The 17,228-nt window shown below is 45.3% G+C and overlaps 1 protein-coding gene across 2 annotated transcripts in view; it reads left to right on the top strand.

Annotated features, from left to right (window-relative positions):
* The first annotated feature begins 1,111 nt into the window (after window positions 1–1,111).
* Window positions 1,112–17,228, top strand: part of GCGR (glucagon receptor) — a 56,093-nt gene continuing 39,976 nt past the window's right edge. For both annotated transcript variants that reach the window (XM_075846688.1, XM_075846687.1), the window contains exon 1: window positions 1,112–1,320. The gene's annotated coding sequence lies outside the window, so the exon portion shown is untranslated. The remainder of the gene's footprint in view (window positions 1,321–17,228) is intronic.

Raw genomic sequence — 17,228 nt, 5'->3', positions numbered from 1 at the left:
TAGGAATACATTGACAATTTGATTTACATGCAATTTTTGTCTGTAGATGGAGCCAGATGGGATTATTCCCCAATTTCAAAAAGTTGCAAAACTTTTTTTTCTATTAGTCCAAGAAGAATGAATGAGCTGTGTCCATGCGACACAAAATAGATTTAAAATAGGAAACAAGATGTATTTTTCAGTGATCTTAACTATGGGACATTTGTTTCCCTTGAGTCTTATGACTTATTCACACAAACGGGTGTCAAATCGATTTGCTTTTGTGCAGGACCTAATTACACAGATCCCTCATAAATTGAGTCTACTGAGGGATCCATGAAAACAGGCAAAAATAGGACATGTCCTATTTTCTCACAAGCCGTTCACACGGTCCATTAAAAAAACAGCCATATGAATAGCCCCATGGGAGTACATTGATTTTAATGCAGCCATGTGACGGCTGTTTAAAAAAAACGTCCGTCACACGGCCAATTATCGCGTTTGTGTAAATAAACCAAAATTGTCAGGACATGATGAAACGCGTCTGGTGCCTTAAAGGGTAACTAAACATTCGACAAACTTCTGACATGTCATAGTGACATGTCAGAAGTTTTGATTGGTGGGGGTCCGCTTTGTTTCTGTTTGGCTCTTTCCGGAAAGCCGATGTATCGGAGGACGGGCTCATAGACTTTCTATTGAGTCCGTACTCCGTACATCGATTTCCGGAAAAAGTTGAACAGACACGAAGCGGCTCAGCGTTCACACGAGCACTTCTGCCGCCTTGTTTTAGCGATCGGTGGGGATCTCAGTGCTAGGACCCCCACCAATCAAAACTTCTGACGTGTTACTATGACACGTCAGAAGTTTGCCAACCATTTAGTTACCCTTTAATAATTGCTATGATCTTCGCTGTTGGTGTATATATTATTCCGCACTTGTTTGCTCAAACACAACCATATCTTATGTGCATGGCCGGCTTTATTTGTTCTTGTACTGCAATACATTTCTTGTTGAATCAGTGATTTTAGGACCCAGTAGCAGAGTCTGCTCATTCTCGCCATTCAGCCGGCATAAATGACAGGTTGTGTCTCCACCCACTGGGCAGGCTGCTTTCTGCATCTGTCAAGTTCGAGACTTTGGCAAAGACACCGGCTCCTGGTGAGACATCTAACCTGCTCTAGGTGTAAAAGAAGAAAGAGACAGAGCAAAGAAACGTCCGACCCTGCACTATGTGACATGACTGAGCTCAGCTTCCAGGATGGATGCTGAGGGATGACTTCATAAAACTCTCATGGGTGTATAATTCCACAAGTGCCTATTGCAAACTGCTCCGAGAACTTTGTGAGTCCCACTAGTTTTTGTCTGTTTTTGTATTTTAGCATTGCACAGGCTCTCTTATGTTATTATTTTATATTCTGCTCTAAGTGCCTATCTGTGTCCATGAATGAGTACACCTGAGACTTGTAGTTCTACCCGAGATGATAAGTTGTAGTGAATGTAATGTCTATATGCATCATAATAGGCTTTGACAACCTGTTCTCCGACTGCTGTAGAACTACAAGTCCTAGCCCTGTCTTATACAGTTGGCATTTGTAGTTCGACAACAGGAGGTTTGCCTACAGGTTGGCTGCCTCTTCTTTATCCTATTCATTTTAAAAGTGTAATTTGCCGTTGTATTTAGGGCTTTCGGAAATTTTTGGTGTTCCCTGATTTCGATGCAGCATTAAGGGGTTCGGATGATGTGTTCTTTGACTAGTAATGTGTTTGTGCGCTCTCCATTTTTCCCACAGATTTGTGTATCTGAAGTTTTCCCAATGGGAGTTTGGGTTAGAAGTCACGTATTCCTGTGTGGGAAGCAGCTACTGTCCAGATCAATGAATGATGAGGAACGAGTGGCAGGACATTCACTAGATTTGTAGCTTCGAGACTGTGGGAGTCTTGTTGTGGTCTGCATGGGGACCCCAGTAGGCTGCTTGTAGATCCGGCAATGACTGTGACATTTGGGATAGGGGTGTCCGGCTCAGAATAGTATTTGTATATATTTTGTATAAGTTTCTATATTCTCAAATGATCTGATTTATCCCACCAGGATGGTTCCGTATGATGTTTTACAGCAAGTCGAGGGATTTTCTATTGATCGGTTGTGTGTATTGGATTTTGTTTTTGTGAATAATGATTGTATGCATTGAAAACATTTGTCGCAACGAATGACTGTCACACATGTATGAGATATTGTTGTTATTCTGCAACGGTCGTCTGCACTACTGCATACCCAGCTTCGGTATCTGCACTATGTATGCGAGTACTTGAACCCCCCCGGAGTTTGTGACTTGCTTTATGCCAAAGACCTGACTTTTGGTCAACTAATTCCAAAAACCCTCTGAGCATTCCAAGTCTGCTGCTCCGGAACTGGCAACTATGTGTTTGCTACGGGCGCTTGTTTGGACTTTGTTAATTTATAATGCATTTTGTTCGTAGTGTATTTCCTGAGTTGTGCAATGAGCTACTGGTTACTGATCACCTAATGACTCTAAAAGTAGTGTGGGTAGAAGCTGGGATACGCCAGGTGTATGTGTGTATGATATGAAGGAGTGCAAATCTATACATGTGTGGTTTATTGAACTGTGTGTATGAAATGATACATTACCTACTTGTGTACGTGTGTGTGTGTGTGTGTGTGTGTGTGTGCATGCGTGCGTTCGTGCGTGTGTGTGTAAAACCACAGCTTCTAAAAGTTACGCTTCTGAGTAACAGGACTTGAAGATGATTTAAAGGCTATGTACACCTTTGAAATATATACTTTTTTAAACAAAAAAATGTCTATCAGTGTGACTGGTGCAACTTTCTAAATACCTTTTATTCAAAATAATTTTTATTTTTTGAGATATAGCTGCTTCGTATACTGTAGCCTGCGCTGAGACCTGAATCTGTCAGGTCAGCGGCACTGACAGGTTCAGTGGTGTGCGGATCCTGCGGACATGTAGGATCGAGCTGTTATCGATCACATCTAAGTTCATAACTTAAGTGTGATCGGTAACAGCTCGATCCTTAGATGTGATCGGTAACGGCTCGATCCTTAGATGTGATCGGTAACGGTTCGATCCTTAGATGTGATCGGTAACGGCTCGATCCTTAGATGTGATCTGTAACAGCTCGATCCTTAGATGTGATCGGTAACGGCTCGATCCTTAGATGTGATCGGTAACAGCTCGATCCTTAGATGTGATCGGTAACAGCTCAATCCTTAGATATGATCGGTAACAGCTCGATCCTTAGATATGATCGGTAACAGCTCTGACACGCAGGACCCGCTGACACTGAACCCGTCAGTGCCGCTGACCTGACAGATTCAGGTCTCAGCGCACAATATAGCTGCTCTATATAAAGGATACATATCAGCTGTATCTCAAAAATCTAAAATATTTTTTAATAAAAAGCATTTAGAAAGTTGCACCAAACTCACTGATACTCACTGATTATATATATATATATATATATATATATATATATATATATATATATATATATATATGTATATATATTGCAAAGGTATACATAGCCTTTAAATCATCTTTAAGTCCTGTTACTCAGAAGCGTAACTTTTATAAGCTGTAATTTTACACACACACATAACATTTTTATTTAAAAATAAATATATATATATATATATTTCAAAGGTGTACATAGCCTTTAAAGGGAGACTATCATAGGACAGAGAGGGGGAGGGACCTATCAATAGTTTTACGCCAGTTTTCTGGAGTAGAAAACGGGCAAATGCAGCAAAAGTTGCTAACGCCACTCGCACCATTTTACCAGAATGTTGGGGAGCTTAGAAGAGGGAGCGGGGTCTTTCACGGCTCAACAAATTTTCCATAATTTACACCAGAAATTGGCGTAAATTATAGTGTAAACCTACACCAGCTCGTAGCTGTCACAGATTTGACTTTCTGGCACACGGATGGCAGGTGATGCGCCTAATTTATTAAGAGGCATGGGCATCTTACTCCAGCACTCTTTAGAGTAAGACTGGCGTATAAAACGCCAGTCTTAATAAATTCCCCCTACAGTGTTTTTACATATGGCTTGCACCTCATTTTGATTCCCCAATCAGTAATTTGGGGGCCATTAAGTTGGTGCGAATACATCCTCTGGCTTATTGTTAAAGAGATGTTTTAGTAACAGACTAACCACGTTTTGGCCCTAAGTTTATAGTGTACGTCAGGAAAGCTCCCGATGTACATGCTAAACGTGTCCATAGGGTTCCCTTAGCACAATGGAGGCAAAAAGAGTGTCCTTTTTGCCTCCGTCGGGCTGGAATAACATTTTTTTAAGGATCGAATAGTGTGGTAGATCCTGCAAAAAAACATATTACCCACCCGGTATAGCTTTTGTTAACATGGGGACCTTTGGGTGAAATATGCCACTGTATGGCATGCATCACAGACAGGCATGGTATTTTCAATAGCTTTTTATTATGTATCCGTTAAACAGATACCGTTATAGCCTATGGGTGACGAATGCCGGTGAAGGATGGGTTTGGTGCAACTTTCTAATGAATTATTTTGACATTTTGAGATACCGCTACTTTGTATCCTGTATACAGAGCGCTGAGACCGGAGTCTGTCAGGTCAGTGGGACAGACGGGTTCAGTGTCAGCAGGTCCTGCGTGTCTTTGACACGCAGGATCCACCTGTAATCGATCACATCTAAGTTATGAACTTAGATGTGATCGGTAACAGCTCGATACTGCGTGTCAGAGACACCCAGGACCCGCTGTCACCGTTCCCGTCAGTGCCGCTGACCTGACAGACAACTTTACTGGTTTCTGGTTATTTTTTGGTTTACTGGATTATTCGGGGTGCACTTCTGATGGTATATTTGCTCTGAAGCCACTTGCAAATATTACAGCTGACTTCACCTTTCGTATGGTGCCACTTTGGGATATTGAAGTCTTGGGAAAACAAGTAGTGAAAATGGGAAATGATGAGTCTAATGAAAAAATCAGCATAAAATTGTGCAAATTTTAAGTGTAAAGCTAATATTTACAGGAAACGAACTGCACATTGAAACCATGTAAACTGCATGGGAAAAAAAGCCTAATGTGAGCTTGTATAATGTTTCAGGATATTATTCTGTGAAATTGTAATTCCACATTATATAACTAGCCCTAATGTATGCTCAGTCTGTAATGGGCCAGTGGAATGTAAAGTACATTTATTGCCGGAAAAACCTGTCTGCTTAAGGATTTTCTATTTAGATAGAATTATTCAGAGTACAGTAAAATTCCTTTAATCCGGCATTTTAAAGTCCTGACAATCTCATAGTCTGGCACTTGTTTCAGGCAACTGCAAAATAATCTGAAATCTCACAAAACTAAATAAAGAACAGACACAATCGATTATTAAAGGGGTTGTCTATGTTGGCGGCGGTTTTTCATACTGAAGACCTATCCACAGAATAGGTCATCAGTATATGGTCGGTGAGGATCCGACACCTGGACGCCGCACCAATTAGATGCTCAGGCTGCCGCCAGGCGCCGAGAGTTATGCAATGGTCAGGGCCGGCTCTACTTCCAGCACCAGCCACTGCATAACTTCCGATTCCCAGAAGCAGCCGCGATAGCTAATCATTGGTGGTTGATAGGTCATCAGTATCAAAAAACCGCCCCCTTTAAGTGAGAAAGTTATGTGGGTGATTAGGTTATAGGCATGCTCGGCACATTCAGTAATATCTTTCATGATGCTGGTTATAGTAGTCTTTGCTTCTGAATTAACTTTTTCCAATTTTGTGTGTGATGTTTTCTCAGCATGAAGTTCTAAATAATGTAAGTGCTGAAGAAGTTTCTTACTGTGGGGGCAAAGAGCCCAGTTGTCTGTATGGATTTCCAAGAGTCTGAAATCGTGCTAGCCATTTATGATGTGCAAGATAAAAATCAGAAATCCAGGGGCCCCGAGGTGAAAAACAAGGACCCAAAAATCTATTTTCAAATCATTTTTAAGAACACTATGGCTGTATGTAACTACGTGATGTAGCAGAGGCAGATAGTGAATGTTCTGGTAACCAGAGGGCAGCTAAATGCAATGACATAACAGTGGAGTTTATACAATGATATACTGTTATCAGGTGATCTCCAAAGGAGTAGGTGGTTAATATCTATCAGCTTCCCTAGTAACACCATACTAATAGGTGGAATTAAAGGGGTTATTTGACCAAAAATGATTATCAGTGTAGTCATGGCAGTATGTGAGTACTCTCGCTAATATACATTCCCCGTCGCGCTGATTCTGAGATTTTTATAGCGCTGCCGGGGGACCAGAAGTCTAGTTGTCCAGCCTTCTTTAATGATGATACGACTCTTAGTCATGTGACCGGCCCCGCTGTACTCTATGTACAAGCAGGAGCATTAATACATAGAGCACAGCGGGGCCAGTCACGTGACGAAGAGTCGTATCGTCACCAATGAAGACTGTGCAACTAGACTTCCGATCCCCCGAAAGCGCTATAAAAATCTATGAAAAACTCAGAATCAGCGCAATGGGGGAACGGAATGTATATTAGTGAGTGTATCACATACTGCCGTGACTACACTGCTAATAGTTTTTGGTCTCCACATAACCCCTTTAACTCTGCCCAAGGGAAAAGTCTGTATGTTGTCTCCATAATTGTGTGGTATTCCTTCGAGTAATCCAAGTTCCTCTCTCACTTTAAAAAAAATTACTGTAATGTTAAGGCCTTATTCACACAATACAGATTGGAAGCAGTTTTGGCATGTATTTTTTTAAACCAAAACCAGGAACGGAATATAAACAGAAGAAATGTATAAGTTAAAATGTGTCTTGTTGGCGCCCGTTTCTGCCACATTAATTTTGTAAATAGTTTTTCTTGTCTTCTGGCAGTTGCGGTCAGGGCTTTAGGTGGAAACAGTTCCTTTTGTATTCTAAACTGAAACAAGTACCGCATGTAAATACGTTTTTTTTTACCTGTGGTGCATTAAATGTGCGGTTTTCTGCTATGTGTTGTTATACCCTATCAGGTCTTGTATGTCTAAATAGTGTGTCACAACTGTAGGGGATTGTAAAGAAGTGACCTTTTAATCTGAATAAGCAAGGCTTAGATGTATTGGTTTTCATTATGCTTATTTTTTATGTTTGTGGTTTTCCTGCTCAAGTTTACATTTTATAAAGTTGCAAAAACGGGATATATTTCTTACTGAAATTAATTTAAAGCTGCCCATAGACATAGAGTACAGAATGCTATTTCTTGGTGTCCATTCGCTTGTCCAACAACCCTGGCAGGTTCCAATACTTGGTAACCTGCCAGACCCCTTTTCTACCCCAAAGGTTTTATCCAAGGTCTAAAGAAGAGGGGACCCCTTACCAGCAACAAAATAGTCCCCCACCTCTGGGGCTGGTTCCCACCACCACCACAACCCTCCCTCACTCAGAACAGGTAGGTGAACCCGATTTGCCACTAACGTTCTTTGGACCCCGCTCTGCTGTCTAATGGTAGAACACGGTCAACTGTTCAGTAGAAATTCTATGAGCCCGTACTCCGATACATCGGCTTTCCTGAAAAGGCCGACCAGCAACCTAGCGGCTGAGCGTTCACACGAACGCTTCTACTGCTTAGTTTTAGCGATTGGTGGGGGTCTCAGTGCTCGGACCCCCACAAACGAAGCGGCAAGCCACCATACTGACTGCAGCACGATATAACTCAAGAATCATACGCCAAGTGGGATCTAGTGCCTGACGAAGGTCGTTGAACCGAAACGTTGCACGCACATTGCCCATGGCATCGAATTTAATAAAATCGCAAAATTGAACCACATTTGTGTGCCGGATACTTTTCTATATGTCACTATGACACGTCAGAAGTTTGTCAAATGTTTAGTTACCCTTTAAGACAACCTCTTTAAGGAGAAAAGGAGAGCTTTAGTGGTTATTTAACTGATGGGAGTTCCCACCTCTGGACCTCCATTGGATATGGGCCCAGGAAACCTAAGTGCGACATTGCATTATAGTACAAATTACTTGATGTAGTGTTACAGCTATTCTCAATTTTATGTTGTCACAGCCCCGCCTTTGGTAATTGAACTGATCTTGTATAATTAAAGAACAAATTTGACCAAAATATTTTTGGAACTGTTGCCTAATCTTCTGTCCTCTTAGGCTGGGTTCACACGTGGCGGAATTTCACTTAAATTCCGCTGCGGACACTCCGCAGCGTTAATCCGCAGCGGAGCCGTTTGTCCATTGACTTACACTTTAATTTAGCAGTGTTCGTTTAGACGAGGCGTAAAATTCCGCTGCGGAGCATAGGCTACGGAGCGGAATTTGGTGTCCGCAGCATGCTCTGTCTGTTGCGGAGCAGTGGCGGACTCATGGCGGAATTTCTCCATTGACTTCAATGGAGATTCTAAGTTCCGCAATGAAGTCCGCAGCTGTCATGCACATGTTATGTGTGCTGCGGATGCGTCTTGCTTTTTTGCCATGACATTTCTTCATTCTGGCTGGACCTATGTATTTCTAGGTCTACAGCCAGACTGAGGAAGTCAATGGGGCTCCCGTAATGACGGGAGCGTTGCTAGGAGACGTCAGTAAATAGTCACTGTCCAGGGTGCTGAAAGAGTTAAGCGATCGGCAGTAACTGTTTCTGCACCCTGGATAGTGACTACCGATCACAATATACAGCAACCTGTAAAAAAAAATGAAGTTCATACTTACCGAGAACTCCCTGCTTCTGTCTCCAGTCCGGCCTCCCAGGATGACGTTTCAGTCTAAGTGACGGCTGCAGCCAATCACAGGCCAAGCACAGGCTGCAGCGGTCACATGGACTGGCGCGTCATCCAGGGAGGTCGGGCTGGATGCCGAAAGAGGGACGTCTCACCAAGACAACGGCCGGTAAGTATGAAATTCTTTTACTTTCACTAGGGAAAGTGCTGTCCCTTCTCTCTATCCTGCACTGATAGGGAGAAGGGAAGCACTTTTCCCGCAGTCCGCAGCAGCTAGTCCGCATCAATTTACTGCACATTTTGTGCAGATCCGCAGCAGAATCTGCAACGCAGATTCTGTGCGGCATTGATGCGGACAGTTGCGGAGGAAATCCGCCACGTGTGGTCATGCCCTAATGCGGCAGATGTGTTGTTGTGTACCCTGATGGACAAGAACCTTGGATAAATTGCTATCTCTACACCCCGAAAACTTATGCCAGTGTTATTCCTAGTAGCATCTGTAATGGCAGGGGGTAGGGAGACGGACAAGTGAGCCCTAATCTACCCGCCACTCTGTCCCTGCCTACTTGCAACGACCCGCCCTAGGCGACGGGGTACAACTGGGCGGCGGTCCCTGCGCTCAGTAAGTGCACGACAAACACGACAAACATACAAGGAACACAAGCAAGGAAAAGGGGCCGTTGCCCACGGCAACACCGTGAGCAACCAGAGTGGTGAACGAGCCGAGTCAAGCCAGGAGTGTGCGAGGTACAAAACGAAAAGCAGAAGAGTAGTCGGTAAGCCAGGGTCGGTATGGAGCAGGATCAAAAATAGCAGGAGCTGTAGCTGGGCCAGGAACCACAAGGAAAGAAACAAAAGCAATAACAAGCACCGAGGGACAGGAAGTGCAGGCTTAAATAGACCGAGGGCGGGAGCTAGCTGAGTCTGGCCAGGTTACGATAGGCTCTCCCACTCCTAAGCCTGCCAGCCTGAATGGTGGAAGCAGGAGTCAGTCTCAGGGATGTATTCTCAGGTGCTGACTGATTAGTTCTGGGAGTTAACCCCGCTGTGCCTGGCAGATCCTTTACAGTACCCCCCTTTTATGAGGGGCCACCGGACCCTTTCTAAGTGGACCTGGCTTACTGGGGAAACGCAGGTGGAACCTCCTGACCAATACCCCAGCGTGAACATCCCGGGCGGGTACCCAAGTCCTCTCCTCGGGCCCGTATCCTCTCCAATGGACCAGGTACTGGAGGGAGCCTTGGACCATCTTGCTGTCCACAATCCTGGCCACCTCGAATTCCACCCCCTCCGGGGTGAGGATGGGAACAGGAGGTCTCCTCGAGGGAGCCAAGGACGGGGAGCAGCGTTTGAGGAGGGAGGCATGAAACACGTCGTGTATCCGAAAAGACGGGGGTAACTCCAGCCGGAAGGAGACAGGATTGAGGACCTCAATGACCTTATACGGCCCAATAAACCGGGGAGCAAACTTCTTGGACAGAACCTTGAGACGCAAGTTCCTAGACGACAACCACACCAGATCCCCGACCATAAACAGGGGGTTAGCAGAACGTTTCTTATCAGCCTGAGTTTTTTGTACGCTCTGGGACACCTCTAGGTTTTTCTGAACCTGGGCCCAGACTGTGCACAGTTCCCGATGAACGACCTCTACCTCAGGATTGTTGGAACTACCAGGTGAAACGGAGGAGAACCGTGGATTAAACCCAAAATTACAAAAAAAAGGAGAGACCCCTGACGAGTTACTGACCCGGTTATTAATGGAAAATTCGGCGAGGGGAATGAAAGAGACCCAATCAAATTGACAGTCAGAGACAAAACACCTTAAGTATTGTTCTAGAGACTGATTAGTCCTCTCCGTTTGGCCATTGGTTTCAGGATGGAAGGCAGAGGAGAAGGACAGATCAATCCCCAACTTCATACAGAAGGCTCTCCAAAACAATGAAACAAATTGTACCCCTCTGTCCGAAACAATATTGACAGGGACCCCATGGAGACGCAGGATGTGTTTGACAAACAAGGTAGCCAACGTTTTGGCGTTGGGTAGTTTCTTGAGGGGCACAAAGTGGCACATCTTACTGAAGCGGTCCACCACCACCCACACCACCGACTTGCCTTGGGATGGAGGCAAATCGGTGATAAAATCCATGGAGATATGTGTCCAAGGTCTCTGGGGAATGGGCAACGAACGCAGTAAGCCCGCTGGTCGGGACCTGGGAGTCTTGGACCTAGCACAAACCTCACAAGCGGCGACGTAGGCCTTAACGTCTTCAGGGAGGCAGGTTGGACCCATTCCGCCACAGCCTGAACCTTGGCGGGGTCCATGCGGAATTCGTGAGGAGTGAGGATTTGACCCAAAAATGGAATCTCCTGTACCCCAAACACACATTTTTCGGTTTTGGCAAACAGTTTATTTTCCCGAAGGACCTGGAGCACCTTCCTGACATGCTCCACGTGGGAGGACCAGTCCTTGGAAAACACTAGTATGTCATCAAGGTACACTACCAGAAAAATCCCCAGGTAATTTCTCAAAATCTCATTTATGAAATTCTGGAAGACCGCAGGGGCATTACACAACCCAAAGGGCATGACGAGGTATTCGAAATGGCCTTCGGGCGTGTTAAACGCAGTCTTCCACTCATCCCCCTCTTTGATACGAATAAGGTTATACGCCCCCCGTAGATCCAATTTAGAAAACCATTGGGCCCCCTGAACCTGATTAAAGAGATCAGGAATCAAAGGAAGGGGATACTGGTTCCTTACCGTGACCTTATTCAGGCTACGGTAGTCAATGCATGGCCTAAGACCACCATCCTTCTTCCCCACGAAGAAGAAGCCAGCACCTACCGGAGAAGAAGAGGGACGAATGTAACCCTTGGCCAGGGATTCCTGGATATACACTCTCATAGCTTCACGTTCGGGACAAGAAAGATTAAATATCCTACCCTTAGGAAGCTTAGCTCCTGGTACCAATTCGATAGCGCAATCGTATTCTCTATGAGGAGGTAACACTTCGGAGGCCTCCCTAGAGAAAACATCAGCGAAGTCCTGAACAAACTCGGGTAGCGTATTCGCCTCCTTAGGGGGAGAAATAGAATTAACAGAAAAACATGACGTACAACATTCATTACCCCATTTGGTTAGCTCCCCAGTATTCCAGTCAAACGTAGGATTATGCAACTGCAACCAGGGAAGACCTAGAACCAAATCGTACGATAATCCCTGCATCAACAGTACAGAGCATTGCTCCAAATGCATGGAGCCAACAAGGAGTTCAAAAACAGGGGTATGCTGTGTAAAATAACCATTAGCAAGAGGAGTGGCGTCGATACCCACTACCGGGACAGGTTTAGGCAAATCAATAAGAGGCATAGCAAGGGACATAGCAAATTCCACAGACATGATATTAGTAGAGGACCCTGAATCCACGAAAGCACTGCCGGTAGCAGACCTACCACCAAAAGAGACCTGAAAGGGAAGCAAGATCTTAGTACGTTTCATATTTACGGGAAATACCTGTGCGCCCAAGTGACCTCCCCGATGATCACTTAGACGCGGAAGTTCTCTGGCTGCAACCTTACGCTTAGGACAGTTGTTCACTTGATGCTTGTCGTCCCCACAGTAGAAGCAGAGACCATTCTTCCTGCGGAATTCTCTACGTTGTTGGGGGGACACGGAGGCCCCGAGTTGCATAGGTATCTCTGAATCTTTCGGGGAGGAACGAAGCAACGGAGCTTCGGGAGGCATCATGGGGGAGTCGGAGGAGAAAATACATAAACGTTCACGTTGTCGTTCCCTGAGACGTCGGTCAAGTCGTATCGCTAAAGCCATAACCTGGTCTAGGGAGTCAGAAGAGGGATAGCTAACTAGCAGGTCTTTCAGGGCATTCGACAGACCCAACCTAAACTGGCACCTTAAGGCAGGGTCATTCCACCGAGAAGCTACGCACCACTTCCGAAAGTCAGAGCAATACTCCTCAACAGGTCTCTTACCCTGACTTAAGGTCACCAGCTGACTCTCGGCAAAGGCAGTCCTGTCAGTCTCGTCATAAATAAGTCCAAGAGCAGAAAAGAAACAATCAACGGAGGAAAGTTCAGGGGCGTCAGGAGCCAAGGAGAAGGCCCACTCTTGGGGCCCTTCCTGGAGCCGGGACATAATTATACCCACCCGCTGGCTCTCAGAACCTGAGGAATGAGGCTTTAAACGAAAGTAAAGCCTACAACTCTCCCGAAAGGAGAGAAAAGTCCTCCGGTCCCCTGAGAACCGGTCGGGCAGCTTGAGGTGGGGTTCAAGAGGTGCGGTGCGGGGAACTACCAGGGTAGCATCAGGCTGGTTGACCCTCTGAGCCAGGGCCTGGACCTGTAGGGAGAGACCCTGCATTTGCTGAGCCAGGGTCTCACGGGGATCCATAGTGGTGTCAGGGACCAGGGGTAGACTAGGTATGGGCTTGTTATTATGTAATGGCAGGGGGTAGGGAGACGGACAAGTGAGCCCTAATCTACCCGCCACTCTGTCCCTGCCTACTTGCAACGACCCGCCCTAGGCGACGGGGTACAACTGGGCGGCGGTCCCTGCGCTCAGTAAGTGCACGACAAACACGACAAACATACAAGGAACACAAGCAAGGAAAAGGGGCCGTTGCCCACGGCAACACCGTGAGCAACCAGAGTGGTGAACGAGCCGAGTCAAGCCAGGAGTGTGCGAGGTACAAAACGAAAAGCAGAAGAGTAGTCGGTAAGCCAGGGTCGGTATGGAGCAGGATCAAAAATAGCAGGAGCTGTAGCTGGGCCAGGAACCACAAGGAAAGAAACAAAAGCAATAACAAGCACCGAGGGACAGGAAGTGCAGGCTTAAATAGACCGAGGGCGGGAGCTAGCTGAGTCTGGCCAGGTTACGATAGGCTCTCCCACTCCTAAGCCTGCCAGCCTGAATGGTGGAAGCAGGAGTCAGTCTCAGGGATGTATTCTCAGGTGCTGACTGATTAGTTCTGGGAGTTAACCCCGCTGTGCCTGGCAGATCCTTTACAGCATCCAGGCAAATATTTATTAAATGTTTTATAATATAAAGTTATAACAAAACATAAAAACACAATGATATGGAATTATTTAAAAAAACAAAACCACAAGGGTGCAGGTGCAAAAGAAAGTTCTGGGAGAACCTCATAGTCCGTAACTATCAAGGATAAAATGAAGAAAGAGATCGGAGATGTCTAGTGTTGGGATGAAAAATAAAGCTTCTGAGCGGTGGGAACCAGCTTTCTCTGCACACAGAATTCGTAGGGGCATCTCCTGCAGATGATCAGTATAGCCACAGGGAGATGAGATGCCGACAACGATGATTTTTAATGCTGCATATAAGAGCAGATCAGCCGATGAACGAGCGAGCACTTGATCTTTTATCAGTTGATCATTGCCCTGTTTACACAAGGCTATGACCGGGATCGAGCGTTTATACGAACGCTCGTTTGTTGGCCCGTGTAATAGGGACTTTAGTATACAATGGCTAAGGGGCTAAGGCCCGATATCGTCCAGAGCAGCACTTAAAGGTCTCAAATAACAGTGTTCTACTTCTTAGTACAATACATTTTTATAACATGTACTATTCTATGTTGTAACAGTGAGGGTATGTTCACACGTCTTAACAAAATACGTCTGAAATTACGGAGCTGTTTTCAGGCGAAAACAGCTCCTGAATTTCAGAAGTTTTTGCAAGTACTCGCGTTTTTCGCAGCGTCCATTACGGACGTAATTGTAGCTGTTTTTCAATGGAGTCAATGAAAAACGGCTCCAAAAACGTCCAAAGAAGTGACATGCACTTCTTTGACGCGGGCGTCTTTTTACGCGCCGTCTTCTGACAGCGACGCGTAAAATTACACCTCGTCTGAACAGAACATCGTAAATCCCATTGCAAGCAATGGGCAGATGTTTGCAGACATAGTGGAGCCATCTTTGCAGGCGTAATTCGAGGCGTAAAATGCCCGAATTACGTCTGAAAATAGGCCGTGTGAACATACCCTGAGGGAACTTGGACCGTAGATACAAATGACTGTTCTTCCTTACGGTTGAGATGTTGTTTTTTGCAGCAGCAATGACCTAAACTGGCATGACATGCATTTTGTTTTTCAAGTCAACTGACCCCTTGAAATAATTTTGTTAGTTCATTCAAGAATTCGACATAGATATGGCAGGGGATATGGTTATTCATTGATGTCTTTATGGACTTAGTTGACCATATTTAATATCCCTACTTGACCTTACTGGTTCTCCATGGTTGATGGGGGTGTCCCTTGCAATGAAAGGCTAGAAAAATTGGGCTTGTTCAGCTTGGAAGAAAGACGCCTTACAGGTGATCTTATTAATATGTATAAGTATATCTGTTGTCAATACAAAGAACTAGCACGTAATCTGTTCTTTCCAAGGACTCTACAAAGGACCAGGGGACATTCATTGTGTGTGGAAGAAAGACGTTTCAGACATCAATATAGGAAAGGGTTCTTTACAGTTAGAGTGGTGAAACTATGGAATGCCCAACCCCAAGAGGTAGCAATGGCAGATACTATGTTGGCATTTAAAAAAAAGGCTAGATGATTATTTACTGATGAATGGCATTGGGGGTTCTAACTAATCTGGATTGACCTATGCCTTTTTTCAACCTACGTATGTGACTATAATTTGCTGCTGCCAACCACTGACCTTCTTTCCGTTACTGGAAATAACTGTTAATACTCAAGACCAAAGCCAAGGTGCAGGTGGACAGGGGGCACTACTTGGGGGATGTTCATTGTTGGCTTGGTAGTAGGGAGCTGTCGCTTCTCTCCATAATCCGCTTGAAATGTTTCCTGAACTCGGATCGTCACTCATACTGCCCCTCTACAGGTGTCCTGGCTTCATGTTTTGGTTTAAGGAGCTCAAGTTCTGCAGAGGTGACAGGTCACATCTAACACTGAAAACTCTTGAGCAATTATTTAGCAATTAGGAATGTTTCCTGTGTGCGCTTAGGAGGGTAATGGCTTACGCCATGACCTTATCTTGAACACTGGAGACTTTCTACGAAGTAGTTTCTCTTTCTATTTAAAGCCTCCTATCTGGTTGGAGGTGCCTGCAGTTATATCTGGTCTGAGCTGGCCCAAGAATGCTACCCCTGAGGGTGTATTAGACCAATATTACGTGTGTCAAATCTTCTCTCTAGCCGGATTAAACATAGAAATGTGAAAGGGTTTAACCTGCCTAATGAACAAGTCTATTGTTTAAGTAAACTCTAAGGCTCTACCATGTGGTGCAAGGAACACGTGTACTTCTCAAATACTGACCCAATGCCCAAATCAGATTAAAATACATCCGGTTTAGTTCACACCAGTCTGGTCTCCTGGGATGACATTGCATCCCATGTGACCACTTAGAAAAATCACAGGCTGCAGCGGTGGTCACATGGGATGATACATCATCCCAGGAGGCCGGCCGGGATGACATGAGAAGTCGGCCTCCTGGGATGACGTTACATCCCATGTGACTGCCACTGCAGCCAATTACAGGCTGCGGCGGTCACATGGGCTGCCGCGTAATCCAGGGAGGCCGGACCAGACTGCGATGGAGGGATGGATCGCCATAACAACGACCTACATAAGTATGAAAGGTTTTGTACGAAAAAAGGTCGGATACGCTACCTGGTTTTTACACAGAGTATCCATCCCCTTTTACACGGCCCAATGATTGGGTGAAAGAGAGTTCAAATGAACGCTCGTTCCCAATTATTGCCCTGTGCAAACAGGGCAAAGATCAGCTGATGAACAAGCAAACGCTCGTTCATCAGCTGATTGTATCGTTTATGCAGCAATAAATATTATCGTTGTCGGCAGCGTATCTCCCTGTGTAAACAGAGAATGTGCTGCCGACATGATGGAAATGTATGGAGGCGAATGATCGTAGTAACGAGCGCTCGCCTCATACTAAACAATCTTTGCTCCGTTAAGAGGAAGCAACGAGCGGCAATCGACAAGCTGTATTGTCGTGTCGATCGGCGCTCATTTTAAAAGTGGTAAACACTTGCAACATCTGCACGTGTAAAACCACCTTTAGGGTCAGTTCACATGGCAGATTTTGCTTGGTGGGTCCCGCCTCAAAATCTGCCACGGAATTATTCCTACCGTTAGCAGGAAGGTTCCTCCTCCCATTCACTTCACTGGAAGGTTCAGGCGGAATCCGCCCGAAGATCAGATAGGATGCTTCGTTTGCCCGCTAGATGAAAAAATCAGCTTGTGGGAAACAGAAGCGTCCGGTTCCAATTAAAATGAATGGGAAGCAGAATTTTGCGGCGTAATCCGGGGCGGATTCCGCCGCAAAAATTCTGCTGTGTAAACATGCCCTAACTGTTTGTTGCCCTAACTGCTGTCATGCTACATTTAGCCATATGCCATTTTTCGAAGATACAAGCTTGTATATTAACCCCTTCGCGACATTTGACGTATGGTTACAGCATAGCCGAGTAGGGAAGTATGGAACGAGCTCATGGAGTGAACCCGCTC

This window comes from Rhinoderma darwinii, chromosome 13 (assembly GCF_050947455.1).
Source record: "Rhinoderma darwinii isolate aRhiDar2 chromosome 13, aRhiDar2.hap1, whole genome shotgun sequence".
In the NCBI taxonomy this organism is placed as follows: Eukaryota; Metazoa; Chordata; class Amphibia; order Anura; family Rhinodermatidae; genus Rhinoderma; species Rhinoderma darwinii.
This window is presented reverse-complemented; position numbering and strand designations above follow the sequence as displayed.